The sequence below is a fragment of the Varanus komodoensis genome, unplaced genomic scaffold, assembly GCF_004798865.1.
Source record: "Varanus komodoensis strain SLA01 unplaced genomic scaffold, ASM479886v1 scaffold3, whole genome shotgun sequence".
Taxonomy (NCBI): Eukaryota; Metazoa; Chordata; class Lepidosauria; order Squamata; family Varanidae; genus Varanus; species Varanus komodoensis.
This window is the reverse complement of record NW_025335761.1, coordinates 48794487-48812070: the sequence shown is the minus strand read 5'-3', so window position 1 is coordinate 48812070 and position 17584 is coordinate 48794487.

Genomic DNA, 17584 nt, shown 5'->3' with positions numbered 1-17584 from the left:
AATGCTATTTCTGTTCACTTCTATAGTTGACAAGCCTGCCAAAGAAAATGGATGACATTTTCACTGGTTCTTAAGCCATGCAGATCCTGAAGAGCTCCCCGAAAATGTTCTCAGGAGTTATTTTAGTGACATATTGAAATGTCACTAAAGCATTTCCATCTTATTGTTTTCTATGTGCCACTTTGGATTTTATATGGTAAACTGAATCAATAATTATATTATCTGATTCTACCTCTACTATTGACGCAGTGAAGTCATCTATATTTCCTCCTCCTCCTTTTTTCCCTTCATTTCTCTAATCTTCATTCGATTCCTTCCGCTTCTATTATCCATTTGTTCTAAATGCTCCTCCATTCTGTCAATATTCATTTGATTAGCTCTCACATTAACTTCAGCCATCACCATTTTATTCTGCAGATTACTAACTCTATCTCACATTTAGTTTGCTCTTCATTGACTGCTCGTAAAGTATGTGAACCACTCATTAACTCATCCTTAAAACTTCCCATTCTTCATTGTTCCCTTTAAGCTAGCAGGGCCACTATTTATTTATTATTACATTCCCGTCCAGCCATTTTCCCTTTTTCAAGGAACCCACGGTGCCTACATGGACCTTCTCTCCATTTTTATCCACACAACAACCTGTGAAGTAGGTTAGGCTGGAAGTCAGTGAGCAACCCAGTGGGAATTAGAGCCCAGATCTCAGAATCCCACTCCGACACTCTAGCCACGCTGCCTCTCCTTTAATGTGTTTCCACTGAAACCAGCCTGAGGTAATTTGTTATTTTTACATATTATTGCCAGTCTTTTGAATTAATGTAATAGTGTGCCTGAGGTGGCTGGAAGGAGTCACTGGGGCAGTGGGTGTGAGCTTGGGTGAACTCTGGGGGAGTGTGGAGGACAGGAGAGCCTGGAGGAATGTTGTCCATGGGGTCGTGATGGGTCGGGCATGACTTTGCGGCAAATCAACAACAACAACAAAAATGGTGTGCCCTGTAGCCACAGAACTGTATATGTGTTCACTCAGAAGTATGTCCCACTGAGGATCTAAGGTCTGGTGGAGAAGCTGGTTGGATCAACAGGGATGCCCGCAGGCTCAAGCTAATACTGTAGCTAATACTGAGCCAGAAGACCAAGGCTGTGATTCAATATAAGGGCAATTCCTATGCTGTGTGCCTAAAGTGCCTAAAGCAGCTCTGAGTTAGAGTCTAAGTGGTAATGAACATTATCCACCAATGGCAATTGGACAGTTGGGATGCAATTCCTTGGTTTTCATTGACCCAGGATCTCAGCTTCAGAAAGCACTGCAAACCGTACCCCATTTCCAAGGACTGCATCATTCCTGCCATCAGATCTGTACTTGGCCATACTGTCAGATCAACAGCCCTTCTCCAGGAGCCCCCATCAAAGGAAGTGTGGTGGGTGGCTGCTAAGAAGAAGACCTCTGTAACAGTTCACCAGCACCAGGTAAAGACCACCTTCTTCTACATTCGAGTCTTCCAGTTCCTGTTGTTTTGAATCTGCTTCTGTGTTTTTGGATTGCTGCTAGGTTTTATTTGGTTTTTATGCTCTGAATTTAAACACTGAAACTTACATATTGTATTTGGTGTTATATTTTTAGCTGTTTAGCTGTTGTGAATTGCCTGGAAAGCTTTGGCTGTTGAGCAGTGTAGAAATGCAATAAACAAATACAGAATTATAGTCCAACTTCACTCTTTATACCTTCATGGACAATCCATACAATGTAAGGAAACGTAAAAGCAGGATAGAAAAACTATCCAGATTAAGCACTCAGTGAAATGACTGATGTTAACTCTGCCAATCAAGAAATACAGCTAATTATTTCGTGCCTCTTGCTACTATTTTATAAACTGTAGTCAGTTCTCCTAAACTTTTGCACTGAAAGACTTGACCCAGGTCCTGGGTGGTCCACCTCACAATCTTCTACATCACTTCTTTGAAAATCTATAACATGACCATCCATTCCTATAATCTGCCCTTGTGAACACTTAAATTGGTGTTTTCTTTGCAGAGGCAAAATCCCACCTGATTCACTTCTAATCCATGCCAGTCCCTCTGCAAAATGTTTGCCAATTCCTTCCCCCTTGCAGATATTTCTGTTTGGCTTGCATTATCAATTGATGAATGGGTTATGACATACTATTTACCTCGATCTGCAGCCCAAGGGAACTCACCTCCTCACATCTGCCACCCACTCGGATTCCCAATAAATAAATCATCATCACAGCGTAAGAAAAAGAAGGCTTGATATAGGGAAAAACCCAGAATACTAAGGAATTGCATAGTTTAAATGAAGCTATTCACTTTTAACTTGCTACTTCTATAAACTGAACCATGATGCCATCACTTTGCCTGTGATACTCTGTTATTGACAAAGCTGGTAGGAAGTTTTCTCTTGTCTAAACCTTTCCATTCTTTGAGATGGCCTGGGGAGGTACTCTTCTAATTCCTTCTTCATGGGCACTAAGAATCTCAATGGCATCCATGAGGGAAGGGTGAAGATTTTGTTTGGGTTATTTTTGGATAAGAACTTGCAAAACTCTGTACATTTCTTTATAAACGAGAAGGAAATTATTGAAATTGCAAGAGCCAGCAAACAAGCAAGTATCTAGTGCAGAAAAAAAAGAAAATTGTCAGAAGCATCAATCTAGGCAGAAGGCTTTGAGTGCTAAGGTACAAACTCATGCAAGTTTAGACAGAAAAGGGTCTATTACTCCCAGCATGGTGGCTGGGGAATACTGGAAGTGGTGGGGCTTTTTAGGATCTAAGTTCCTGTCTGAGCTTGCATAGAAATGGGCCCTTAAGCACTTTAGATGTCTGTGACTGTGTGCCTCTTGCGGTGTCCCTGCAGTGCTGAATGAGGTCCAACAACAGTTATTCAGACAGACTCTTCATCTCTAATAGCTCCATGGCAGGCAGATACAGCTTGGTCCTTTCCATGCTAAGAATAGTTATAACTATTGAATTTGGCCAGTGCAGCTTGGTGAGAATTCTATTCTGCTTGTTCAACTCACCAAAATTTGCACAGTATGGAAAGCACTTGAGACTGAAAACATCCCAAACTGGAAGAAGCTATAAGAACAGATGCATCGCCCATCATTGTTCTGACAGCTGAACCAGCAAGTCGGAGACCTGGTTTCCCCAAAGACTCAGCAAAAACATCTCATTGCCACCATATCCACAAACAGGAGAGCCAGTGTGGGGAGGTGATGGAGCGAGGACCCCAAGACTCACAAAAAGGGGAAAGATGGAATAGAAATGCAATGTGATGCTGGTGGAGATGAAGAGAAGATAGAGGGGAGATAGGATGGTACTTTTCAAACACTTCAAAGGCTGCCACACAGAAGGGGGTCAGGATCTCTTCTCCTTCATCCCCGAGTGCAGGACACAGAATAATGGGCTTACACTGCAGGAAGCCAGATTCTGGCTGGACATCAGGAGAATTTTCCTGACTCTTAGAGCAGTACAGCAACGGAACCAGTTACCTAGGGAGGTTGTGGGCTCTCCCACACTGGAGGCAGTCAAGAGGCAATTGGGCAGCCATCTGTCAAGGAGGCCTTGTCAAGCCCTTCCAGCTCTACTGTTCTATGTTTCTTAGTGATGACCCATCACTGCACCTGTCTCCATTCATTTGGCTCACATTTAGAGGGAAAAAAGAACCGCAGGAAAGCTGGATACTTAAGCAAAAGTCAGGGCATGGTGGAGGTCTGATTCCTGGATGATGCATTGCAGGATTCCTTGCAGAGCTACTGCGAGTTCCAGTGAAAACCCTGCGATTTCCTGCTAGAGGGTCATCTTCTCAGTGCTTGTGCCTACCCCTTGTGGAATAGAGATCTAGTACTTCTAGACAGATGCCCTAAAGCTAGTGGCAATGGTGCTTTATGGAGCAGGATAGGTCAGTGGAGTTCTCTTATGGAAGCTCTGCCAGCTCCCTGTTCCAGAAAGGAGCATTTCCACTCATTATGGGATGCCCCTGAAAGCACAGAATCTCTGTTCTGTGTGCCGTGGGCACCAGTGCTAGGAAGCAGCACCATTTGTAAAAAGTGTTTGGTGGGGCTAGTCTAGTCACTTGCAGATGGTCCCCATGGAATATTGACCAACATTTCACTTCAAAAGCAAAATGAAGAAACAGAAATGAGAGGCCGGTTTTCCCAGATGCAACAGCAGTCAGCACAGAGCAAAACTTTCTAATAAATGAGATTTGTTAAGGATAAAAGTACAGTAATTGTCTTTTTAGGGGAAAGGTCATTATTAGCTTAATAATATTAAGCTAATATTAATATTAATAGCTTTATGCTGGCCAAGAGAAAGGCATGCAGTATTCATGTGAATCAAAAGCAAGTATGAAGATGCTGCCCATTACCAAAAGTTCGGTCAAGATTCAAAAGGTCATCTTCATCCCTGGTGTGCTCTGAAATAGCAAATTAGAAGAAATGTGAAGTGTTATCAAGCTCTTTCATTTGATTACTTTAAATGAAAAGTGCAGGAAATCAGAAAAGTCCACAGGCACAGCCATTTACCAGGCATTGTGGGGATGCCGAGGGACAGTCGCTTCCACCTGCCCCATTTTGCACACCTGAGTCCATGCCACGAACCCCAGGCCTGGGGCTGCAGTGCCTCTTTGAGCACGTTGTGCCATGGACGAGAGGAAAAACTCTCTTCTATCTCACCCCACACACTTTGGCTACTGGGAAGACAGAACGTTTAGTCCCCACCCCAAAGGTGTCCAGACAAAGGACCAGAGTTCCTATTCGGCTCTGTAGAAGACCCATGACCAGGCCTTCCCGCTTCTCGAAAAGGTTGAATGGGGTGGGGGGGAGTGATTTGGATCAGGGCAGTTGTGGGGACGGAGCATTTATTTAGGACACTTTCTTTTAGGGGATAATGCAATAAGGCTGCCTACCATCCTCTGCACTTGAAAGAGGGTGGGCATTCTATGCATGGCTGGGGGAACCCGGAGGCAAAGGTCCACCCACCTCCTGCCACGAACATAATGTGGATCAGACTGAAGCTCACCCTATCCAGTCCTCTGTACACACAGTGGCAAACCAGCTGCCCACAGGTCCTGTCAAGCAGGACGGGTGCAAGACCGCCTCCTGCCCAAGCACTACGGAAAGTGGTGCATGCAGAAAAGCCACCTGTGGTAAAGAACACAGGCAAAGCCAGCAGCCACTGAGAGCCTCCTCCTCCATGAATCTGCCCAATCCCCTTTCGGAGCTATCCAAATGGCCATCCAAATGGTGGCCATCACCACCTCCTTGGCAGCAAAATCCATAGTAGTCCTTTATATTGCATGAAGTCCTTCCTTTCATCTGCCCTAAATTTCCCACCAGCTTTCCCAGGTTCTATTGTTAGGTGAGTGGGAGAAAAATCTGCACTTATCCAATATTACTTAGGATTAAAAAAAGTTTGTATGCTAAGGCATACAAATATGCCTTATACAGAAATAACGAAAGAACAGAAAAGTGCATGCAAGCATACATATATCACAGAGCTGTGTGCAAAATGCCTTATCTTAAGGGAAACTGGCTGCAAAAAAATACATGCAATTTGGAAAAATTGTCTGAAATGTGTACAATTTTAGAAATAAGCAGAGAGCATGCACAGATTTTCGTGCATGCTTTAAAAATGGAAACTGATGTTAAAATGAGATGCAACAAATTTAATTTAGGAAAAGAAACTGAGTGGACTCCAGCTTGACCATTTTGTCTATTCCTATTCTGTATTCATTGTTCCATATCAGAATCAGGACTGGGTAATTCAGAAATCCCTAAAACCTGGGGAGAAATTAGTATTCTGATAATTTCACAAGCATCCCTAAGATGCATGTTTCTATAAAATAGGTCCACACCGCCTTTCAACGAATGGCCTTCAGCTGTCGTGAGGCTGGCGCTCCTTTTCAATGAAAGCAAACACTCCAGTTGCTACTACAAACGTCTTTATTCTAAACAGTATTAGAATTATAGTCACACAGGCTAGAAAGTTGACTTCTCATTCTAAGTTCAACCCACACTTGGTTTGTGAATCCTTCATGGTAGTGTCCCCCGCAAGGGCGGAGCGCTGTGACCCCTCTCTTTGTGTGGCTCAGTCAGTCTCGATCCCAGCTGTCCCAGACTAGGCGGGTGCCTGCGAAGCCCCCTTGCCCTTATCTCCTTGGTTCTCACATTCCATCTCGGCAGCTTGGAAGACTGCTTTCCCATCTTCTTGCCCCTCTGTTTTGACTTCTCCCTGATCCTCCTTATCTGGCTCATTCCCATTCTCAGCATCTGTGAAATTGGGGAGTAAAGATTGTTCTGCTGACACCCAAAATAGCTCTTCATCAACACTCTGGTTCTCATGAGAAGTTTCCCCCTCTTGTGCGTGCATAAGGGACTCTTCTGAGCATGCGCGCACAACATCAACACACATTTTAAAGCATAATTTTTAAAAAATAGGATTGAAAGTAGAGTGACAAAATATATGAAAATGAGATCAGCAACTGCCTCTTTATTCACAGTTATTAAATAGTGAGCAATGCAAGATGCCTCTCCTGCCTACCAAAAGGCAAACAGTGAAAGAGCCAGGCTAATCCCCAGAGGAAGGGTGCTCCACACACAGGGAGCTGCCACACACAAGGCCGTGTCCAAAGTTTCCACTAATGTAGTATTACCTGGTAGTGAAACCGAGCAAGGCAAATATAAAATTTAATACATTTGACAATAAAGTTAGGATTATGATGCAAGGGTATCATACTTGTTATTTACAAATGTTTACACTGAACAAATTTTAGAGCCACTGAGAGTGTAATAGGTTGCGATAATTACTTGTTAAGAGCTGGGCTACTTCAGTGGATCTTGCTCCTTCATTACTGCTCCTGGACTTCTTGATAACATGGAAAAGTCTTATCAGTTGTCCAGGCAAAGCACACATGGGAAAAGAAAGAGAATTTATGAACATTTATACTTCTAGTGCCCAAATATTTGCCTATCCATTTGTGAAAATTCCTCAGGTCAAACAACTAAACACAGAATGGGAAAGAACAGATAAGAAATGCTTAGTCAGCCAAGACTCTGATATTTACTGGTTTCTCTCCCAGTGAATTAAGTGTGGGGAGAGGGGAAACTCTCACATCTTACCTTTGCAAACTTTTTACCAGGATCCTTTGAGAATTTTACACTATGTATTCCAGCTGAAATATTCCCAGCCACAGGCTTCAGAAGCTGGAATAATGTGTTATAGAAAACCATTTGCACAGGCCCACTTCGGAATGTCAGCCCTACCCAAGTTAGCGAGTCGCCTCAAATGCCGCATGGTTCTGACGTCAAGGCCCTTCTAGTCCTCGTCCTGGAAACTCAAAGCATTTGCAAATGTAAATGCAATTGTTGTCAGTAATTCTGTTGTCAGAACAGTCATTCCTAAACTGCATACTAGATGGCATAAGCAAGCCACAGGAAATCAAGTCTATGCCCACAGAGAGGGTTGCCCACCGTGCTTCTCATCAGGGCTCCAGGGTGATTCCCCAGGGGCTTCTGGGAAAAACATGGCGCTCGCACCCTACTGGCAGCTAACCTTATTCCCCTCAGAATGATGCCATGCCATGATGTGGCATCACTTTGGGATAGAAGAAATGGTGGTCACGGACCAAGAATATTTATCTATTTAAAGCATGTTTTAACCTGCCTGTCATGGGGGGATTGCCCTGTCAGGCTTGTGGAACTACAAAAATATCAACACTGAAATTAAGCTCACAGAGCAGCAGCAGCTAATGGTTTTAAGCAAGAAATGTAGACTGAAATCCAAGTCTCTTCAGAGGTGTTTGTTAAAAGCAATTTCCTGGGGAGGTGGCTCCAGTGGTGAGGGACCACCTTTGATAAAGCCATATTTCTGGTAACCACAAGCTGAAAGAAAGAGAAAGATGGAAAAGAAACTGCCAGTAAAATTTTTCATAAACTTTAAAAAGTTCACATCTTGCAAGCTTTTCAGGCAGCTAAGACTGAATTCTGTTCCACATGTGATGGGAAAAGTGCACATAAAATGCATATATTATCAGAAACTGAGCATAAAATGTGCATATTTGAGAAAGCTGCAAGAAGCAGTGCTTCAGCGATGTCAGTTCTTGGGGGAAACGTGCATGATTCCAAAAGGGCATGTGCTGATGCATCGCTTATTAAAATGCACATGAATTTTGTATGCTCATATGGAAAAGGGATGAGATTAGCTTGACTTCAACAAAATGACCATCTCAGCAAGACTGAGATCGACAGGTCCATCCATCCTTAAGCTAGTCTTCTCAGTGGTAGTCCCACATTTTTGGAATTCTCTTCCCAGAGATATGTGCACGAGTATTTGTCAGCAGAATTTAAGGGGGCTGTGCATAACCCTCTACATTTGGGATTGTGGACATTCTATGGAGGAAAGCAGCATGGAGGCAGAGGGCCTGTAAGAGAGACGGTAATTTTGGTCATCTACGTCTTGTGCACCAGAGCAAGGGGAAAGGATACTGAAGTCCCCCCCTGCAAGGGCAGAAAAAGGGTGTTTCAACTTTGGGGGGACCAATCCAGTCTTGGAGGGAAATTCCAAGGTCAAATCTAGGACTTCCAAATCTTCTATGGTCATCTAGGGAGTATCTGGTGGGAATTACACCCGAAGTAGATTTGTAATGGTTTTGATTGCAAGGTTGAGGGATATTTATATTAAAAATTAAACAATTTATGACTTAGTTGCTGGTATTTTTGTTTCTGTTCTGATTCATTAAATATGGCTTTTCTTTTCTTTTTAATTTTTTTGTGGAGCACCTTAGGTGGGTTTCTTCCCCTGAAGGACAATATAAACATCTACTAAAGAAAGAACATGATAATATACCAGAATGTCAGCAAACACTTCCCAGAAAGCAGGTTTCTGAGGCTTCATGCTACTGTGCATCTATTATCTAACTGCATTTCACCTTCATATTTTGAATTTATTTCAGCTCATTGCATAACTAGAGGTATTAAAGTGGACACTGGACAGCCATCTGCCAGGTATGCTGCACTTCAAGGATTGTTCTACTAAGCAGTGCATAAGACTAGAGTGCCTTTCTTCTAACTCTAAAATTCTGCAATTCTTAATTATTGTTTTATTTACATGCGTGCATGTATTTATATTTTTAACTCTCCAGTAACAGATGTTTTCTGAGTAGATCACAAGAATTATAAGAATAAAATACAGTACCAAACCACAAGCAAGTAAATAGAGTAAAATACAATAGAGAACAGCCTTCTAGATCTTGGTATCTTCCAGCTGTTTTCCACATTAATCCCAGTCAGCCCCAGTCAAGTAAGGGCTGCTGGGACTTGTATAAGACATCTAGAAGGCACCAGGCTGGGAAGACAGTCAAAACTACAAAAGGTACAGGGACAGAATGCAATACAGTGGAGAGCACCTCTGTCAATGCAGTGCAGGTGTGTATGGTTGCTGACTGGCTAGCAGCTCCACAAGACAGTCAGGCTAGAAACTGTGATTAGCCAGTCAGCAACTGAATTTGTGCTGATGGAGTTGTCCCTTGCTTCTCCTCCGTGTCTGCTAAAGGACACACAGTTTTCTTCTCCTTATGGTGTTGCATCACATTAAGTCTGTGAGGCTGCAGGAGTCTCTGTTTCTAAAGTGCAGCTTTTAACCCAACCTGACAGAAATGTTTGTTCCTGGACCGGGACAGATCAGTAGAGCTTCCAGAAGAGAGCATATTTTAAGAATCTCAGCTGCATAAACAAAGGACATGAACCCATGGACCACAGCCCCCATCTGATGCTGTTGTTAGATGGCCCAAATCAGCAATCTGAGCTCGTTATAACATCATTAGATTATGTAAAGCCAATTTCAAAATTATTATTTATGGTAAAAGGTGCCAGAACTGGCACAAACCAGATTATTTAAGTTGATTGCTCCATTTCGCTGAATTGGGAAAGATTAGAAGTGCTGTGTTCAACTTCTAGCACAGCTAATTGCCACCCCCACCCCACCCTACCCTACCCTACCAAAAAGGGTTTGTAAGGATTCCAATGCAAGTTTTGAAAATGAGCAAATTTCATCAAGGGGTTTAGCTTGACAAAGGTATTTCTTCCCCACTATCCACATATAAATATACTGAAGCATTTAAATTGCTTGTAAATGTAAAGCTATCTATGCACTGACACTTCAAAAAAGTATAATGTGCAATCAGACATCATTTTTTTCCCTCTGATAGGATTTTTCATGTTGTCTTATAATGTAGTAAATTGAGACACTCAGAAGCAGAACTGCTTGTAGATTTGTAATTTTAACCTTTTTAAATATATATATATATATATTCTCTTTAATTTCCAGAATGTAATTCTGCCCCCAGCTGGTTAAAATATTGCTGCCATGAGAGACGGAAAGTAAGAGAATGTTGAACCTATGAACTCGCGCATCTCCTAAGATGATGACTCCAATTTGCATGTAAAGTGTTAGCAATTCTGGTACACAGCACAGGTGCTGCTAACAGATCTGAAAGTTTCTTTATGGGTGTACAGACTGCTCCCTCTTTATTAGAGTGCACATAACAAGTGGGAGATGCTTTAAAAAAATACTTCATGCTGATTACGGTGATCGTACATTACACCTAATGAGCAAGCAATGACTTGGCCACCATAATTATTCCACCTGTAGCCATACAATACTAAATGGGAAATTAATAAAGATTCTTAAGACTCATCAAAGCTGCTGCGAAGTTGCACTCCAAAAATAAAAGGGCCGTGCTTTGTTGTAAGGCTAATTTCAGCATAATTCTTAATGTGTTTGTCTTTTCTTTTCCCAACTGTTTTCTTGAACGTATCACAAGAATGCATAATATTTTGAATCTTTTTTATTATTGTTACTTATTTACAATGGTGCGGTCAATTCTCTTCCACTTGAAAGAAAAACCGAGCCTCCATCTCCCTCACGGGACTTCCGGTCCCTTCGAGACCAGGGCTGGAGTGTCTCTATTTGGTGTTGGGCGACCGAGACAGACTGGGGATTCTGTTGGTGTACCGCGCACCCTTCTGCCCAACAGTCTCCCTGCCTGAGCTGACGGAGACTGTCTCGGACCTGGTGTTGAGGACCCCCAGGATGTTGGTCCTGGGGGACTTCAATCTCCATGCCGAGGCTAGTCTGACCGGGGCGGCTCAGGACTTCATGGCCTCCATGACGGCCATGGGGCTGTCTCAACATGTCACCGGCCCCACCCATGAACGGGGACACACTCTGGACCTGGTTTTCTCGACGGGGCAGGAAGAGGGTGGTCTGAGGGTGAGTAATTTATGCTTGACTCCCCTGTCATGGTCAGATCACTTCCTGGTGAGGTTTATGCTCAAGAGCGACTTCTCCCTCTGTAAGGGTGCGGACCCGATTATGTGGGTCCGCCCCCGGAGCCGGATGGATCCAGAAGGATTCCTGAAGGCCCTGGGGGAGTTTCCGGCTGACAAGACGGGTGCTCCTGTCGAGGCTCTGGTCGAACTGTGGAATGGGGAGATGACCAGGGCTGTAGACACGATCGCTCCTAAGCGTCCTCTCCCACCGGGCAGAGCCCGCTCTTCCCCTTGGTATACTCCTGAATTGAGGGCGATGAAGCAGGTTGGGAGACGACTAGAGCGTAGGTGGAGGAAATCACGAGATGAATCTGACCGAACACACTTAAGAGCCCACTATCGGGCCTATGCTGTGGCGGTGAGGGCGGCAAAAAAGAGATTCTTTTCCGCTTCCATTGCCTCCTCACAATGCCGTCCGGCGGAGCTCTTTCGAGTGGTGCAAGGCCTGGTCCGTCCAGGTCCAAAGGAAGACCTGATTCCACCCTCAAAGACCCGCTGTGACGACTTTGCCAGGCATTTCAGGGAGAAAATCGCTCAGATTCGTCACGAGCTGGACACCACTATTGATTCAGAGGTTTCAAAGGAGACACCAAAGCTGCCGTCTGGTCCAGATTTATTGGATGAATTTCAGTTATTGCGGCCCGATGATGTGGACAAGGTGCTTGGGCGAGTACGTCCAACCACTTGCCTTTTGGACCCTTGCCCGTCTTGGTTAATAAATGATTCCAAGCACGGGATTGGAACCTGGATCTTGGAAGTGGTTAACGCTTCTCTGAGGGAGGGTCGGGTGCCGGCCCCTTTGAAGGAGGCGGTAGTCCGACCGGTCCTGAAGAAGGCGTCACTGATGAGAAGGCGTCATCTCTAATTAGAGATGGCCTCTAATTATAGACCAGTGGCCAACATCCCGTTTCTGGGCAAGGTGTTAGAACGAGTGGTGGCGGGACAACTCCAAGCACTCTTGGATGAAACTGATTATCTGGACCCATTGCAGTCCGGCTTCAGACCCGGGTACGGTACTGAATCTGCCTTGGTCGCCCTGTATGATGACCTGTGCAGGGAGAAGGACAGGGGGAGTGCGTCCCTGTTGGTTCTGCTGGACCTCTCAGCAGCTTTCGATACCATCGACCATGGTATCCTTCTGGATAGGCTTGCGGGATTGGGGGTTGGAGGCACTGCTTTGCAGTGGTTCTGCTCCTATCTCAATGGCCGGTTCCAGAAGGTGGTGCTGGGGGACTATGGCTCTGCGCCATGGCAGCTATGCCATGGAGTACCGCAGGGGTCCATTTTGTCCCCTTTGCTGTTCAACATATACATGAAACCGCTGGGAGAGGTCATCAGGAGGTGTGGGCTGCGGAACCATCAGTACGCTGATGATACCCAGCTCTACCTCTCGTTTTCCACCAATCCAGGTGAGCCAGTGGCTGTGCTGAACCGGTGCCTGGCCGAGGTAATGGGCTGGATGAGGGCCAATAAACTGAAGCTCAATCCAGACAAGACGGAGGTCCTGTTGGTTGGTGGATCGGGCTTCGGAGAGGGTGAATTGAACCTTGTCCTGAATGGGGTTGCACTCCCTCTTAGGGACAAGGTCCGCAGCTTGGGAGTGCTCCTCGACCCAGAGCTTTCACTGGAAGCTCAGGTAACAGCAGTGGCGAGGAGTGCTTTCCTCCAGCTTCGGCTAATTCATCAGCTGCGCCCCTATCTGGAGAATGACTGCCTTGCGACAGTGACACATGCGTTGGTGACTTCCCGTTTGGACTTCTGCAACGCGCTCTACGTGGGGCTACCCTTGAAGACGGTCCGGATACTTCAATTGGTCCAAAATAGAGCTGCCAGGCTGCTGACGGGGACTGGACGTTATGTTCACATGACTCCAGTTCTCCGTCAGCTTCACTGGCTTCCCATTGAAGTCCGGGCCCAATTCAAGGTGTTGGTTATGACCTATAAAGCCCTAAACGGCTTGGGTCCTGGTTACCTGAAGGAGCGCTTACATCCTTATATGCCCAGCCGCCCCCTGAGATCGGCGGGAGAGGCCCTTCTCCGGGAGCCCTCCATGGAAGAAGTTAGGAGGGTGGTTACTCGGAGGAGGGCTTTCTCAGCGGTGGCGCCTAAGTTATGGAATGCGCTCCCCAGAGAGGTCCGCCTGGCGCCGTCGTTATTTGTTTTTCGGCGCCAGGCGAAGACCTTTTTATTTAAGCAGTATTTTAAATGTTAATATTATTGAATTTTATTTGGCCAGGGCGGCTTGTTTTATAGTGTATATTTGTATTTTATTGTATATATTTTAAAATGTTATTTTAAATTTTTTGTTGTAAGCCGCCCCGAGGCTTCGGCGAATGGGGCGGCATAAAAAATGTTTTAATAAATAAATAAATAAATAAATAAAATAAAAAAACAAGGAAGAAGAAGGGAAATACTTGTGCTTAATAATTCCTGGAGCATCCCAACCAAGTGTATCCAAAGGCCTCAGCCAAGGTGTGCACAGAGCTGCTAAAGATGCAGATGTAACCAGCTTCAGGCAACCAGCAATTGTGCTGATTAGTTCTTTGGCTGGGTGGCAGGAATTAAATCCAACTCTTCAAAAGTTGCTGGGTGCTACCACTCATTATCCAGCCAGGTTTCCACATGCTTAGTTCTAGCAGCTGAATCAAGGGAAGAACACTGAAGGTAACCCTTCTACTTATGCACGATCCCCCATCTAGTTAGGCATTTCTAGGCAAGGCTTTTTCCTCATGCACATAATAGGAATGGAGGAGAAATTTGATCAATTCACATTTTGACATGAACCTATCCAGTGTCTCGCATCCAAACCAATATTCAGACAGAAACTCATCTATCCTTTGAAATCTGTGCCCCTACAAATTTGCACAGGAGTCGTCACAGAAATGTGTACAGATTTTTGTAAGGACTTTTTTTCTTTAAAATGGACCAGAATTTTAAAATACAGAAAAAAGAAATCCAGATTAGACCAGTGAAGACTGACTCTGCAGGACAGAATGCTAAATGGCTATAGTGGATGGGAAAAATGAAAAATGGTGTCAGGGCAGGTGGAATAAAATGACTGAACAAAAGTGTATATGTGTGTGCGCGCGCGCACACACACACACACACACACACACACACTGGTCCAATGCAGGAGCAGCACTTCCATCTTCTATTAGGAGCTAGAGGGGTGTAGAGGTTTAAAATCATGGGACTGGGACTGGGAATCTGGATTCTAGTGCTTGCTGCTCAGCCATCGTTGACTTTGGGCCAGTCACAGACTCCCATCCCAACCTATTATTTGTTTGTTTGTTTCATTTTTATACAGTCTGACAGCCAAAAGGCTCTCAGGGTGGTTAACAAAAGTCAAAACAAACAAACAAACAGAAACACCATAGAATAATAAAGCAATAGAACAATAAAATCAACAAATCAGCCACAATAAACAACAATCCCACAGCTACCATAATCGAGTTGGCACACAGATGCAGCAGTAGTATGTAATAAAACATAATATTAAAATTAAAAATGAACTATTAAAATACCTTGAAAATAAAAAAGGGTTTCATCTGGTGCTGAAAAGGAAAAAGAGTTGGCACCAGGGGTACCTCTTTGGGGAACCCACTTCATAGGGTTGTTGTGGGGATAAAATTGAGAGCAGAAGGAGAATTATGTAAGCTGCTTCAAGTTCTTTGCAAGAAAAAGGTGGGATGTAGAGCTAATCAATAAGTACAGTAATATAAATAAATATTACAGATTAAATGCCATCATATTTCCATTGCTGATGTTTCCATGTATGTATGAATTATCTCCTTCTCCACGTGCCCAAGTTCTCTCAGGGCTTAATACTAACATGGGATTAAACGCCATTCTTCTGATCTGCCGCATGAGAAAATAAGCAGTTGTGACAGTTTACCATAAATACAGACACAAGCATTATATCATAAACTGCAGCACCATGGCAAAGTAGTGCAGACTAACAAATAAACATGGAGGGGCAAGTCGCCGGGACGGCACTCCGAGATAGTATCCCCAGGCAGCCTTGGCACAGCTCTTATGGGGTGCAGAAATGGGTGGGGAAGGAATAGTGGAGCAGAAGAATGGGACAAGGTGTGTGCATAAGTTGCCTGCAGGTCATCTTGGAGAAATCCTTCTAAGCACAGGACTGCCAAGTAGACTCACCTTGCTGAACTCCAAAGTTCATACAGGTGTGATTCTGCTGTGGGTCACTTGGCCTGGTCTACTGTGGGATAAGGAAGAGGATGGCCTGGTGGAGCCCAAGCAGCTTCTGCTCTCTTCTTCATAGAATCAGCTGCTTGACCTTTTTGTCATGGAGAGAGCTGGTTCTGATCCTCCCTAAAATCCCATAGGTCAGAGGCAGGCCATGCAGCCCATGGACTGTATATGGTCCTTGTAGCTCCTTTCTATCGTGCCTCCAATGTCCTGCCACTCCCAACTTTTTACAAGAAATTCCTGTCAAAAATGATGGCCGCCATAAGGTTGAAGAGACATAGCCACATAAAGCTTCAAAATTACCCTTTTTATACCTAAGAGGGGTCCACTTTTACTTAAATGACTCCATAGCTAAATGCTTTTGTCAGTCCCTCATAGGTCCTTGATATGTTCTCTGTTCTTCATCCTTCCTTTGGGTCAGGGGAAAACTCTAAGATGTTGGAGGCATCACCCAGTGAACTGTGGTCCTTGAGACCTTCCAGGCCAGAAGGTATCACTTTGCCGGACTCTTTACACTCAGACATCACCTCCTCCACCACTATGAGACCCTCACCGCCCCCGGCCAGAGGAGTCAGTGGCTGCATGATCAAGCAATGGCCCTTTAACAGAGTGATGGCTCCTCACAGAGTGTGGGATTAACAGCAGCCAGCTTTTGTAAGGCCTCAGAAGACCTCTGCCTGCTGTTGAGGCAACAGCTCTTCCTGAGTTCCAGTCAGCATGGATCTGACCCTAACCCTTGACATAGCTGGACCTGCTTTGCTTCAAGCATCCAGTAATTTCAACTGCTTCCGACCAAATCCCTTGGCTACATAACTGACCTCCAAACAGGATAGTCATCACCCAATGCAAATCCCCAGAATCTCAGCCCCATAGCTTTTCCACATGCCCTCCTTCCACAACTCCAGTCAGACCTAATCCCAAAACTAGGCTTATGTGCGTGAGGCGTGTATTTGTGAGAAGAGCAGAAAAATATGCACACTCCATCTTGTTGTCTCAAATGGCCCAGAGTTTCATAACAACAAAATGCCTTTGTTCGCACAACTGAAGTTTGCACCAAGAATCAAAGAAGCAAGGGAAAAAGGGAATGTTCCAAGCTATTACTGTAACAATCCAATTACAATGCCTATCAAACTTAACTTCACAGGTTATAGCTCCTAATTGCCTGACAAAAATTGACACTTCAGTCGCAACAGCATAATATAATCAGAGTCCAAATTAAATTTGATCATGGGCAGAAAACGATGCTATCATTTGGCGGCATGGAAACAGGGAGATCAACTAGCATGATATCAAGGATCAGAAATGAAAATTATTCATTAATGGCAGTGGTTTTCTGATAATGGAAATGACACAGTTCAGACGGCTTCGTAAAAACACTATTAATTAAAAAGATGATAGACCTAACAAGGCATAGAAACTAGTGGAACCTTTTTTTCCCTGTGCTTGTTAAGGTGCAAGATGACAATGTTTAAGAACAGAAGTTTATGCACTTTTGTGAAAAGTATTTCGCTGATTCTCTAGCAAGTTTACTGGGTTCTTGCTTAGTGAAGCATCTTTCTCTAGGGTGCTATGTTTGAAAGACATAAAAAGTGTCTAAGCCATAATATGGCATTGTAATAAGCAAGAATAGTTTTGGCTATAAAAAAAGAAGGGTCCAATTCATAAAAGAAATACACATGGGAGTTTTGCATACTTCAAAGTAGCAAGGGGGGAAAAGAGTGCAGGGAGGGGGAGAACCCTTTTATTTTCCTGTGCAGGCAGCTGTCCTTTCATTTTACACTGGAGAAATATAAAAGTAAGAGTGTGCTAAGGAAGCAGGCAGGCAGCTTTACTCAAGAAACACCTAAACTTGGCTTGGCCATGAGGCTGGGAGACATGAGCTTAAAAGGGGTAGCTGTAGACTCATTTTATTAGTGCACATCAAACTGCAACCTTCCACCAAGGAACTTTGGATAGCTTTGGTGCTGTTCTGTGCTGTGAAGTTGCTTCCAAATTATGGAGACCCTATGAAAGACAGCCCTCCAAAA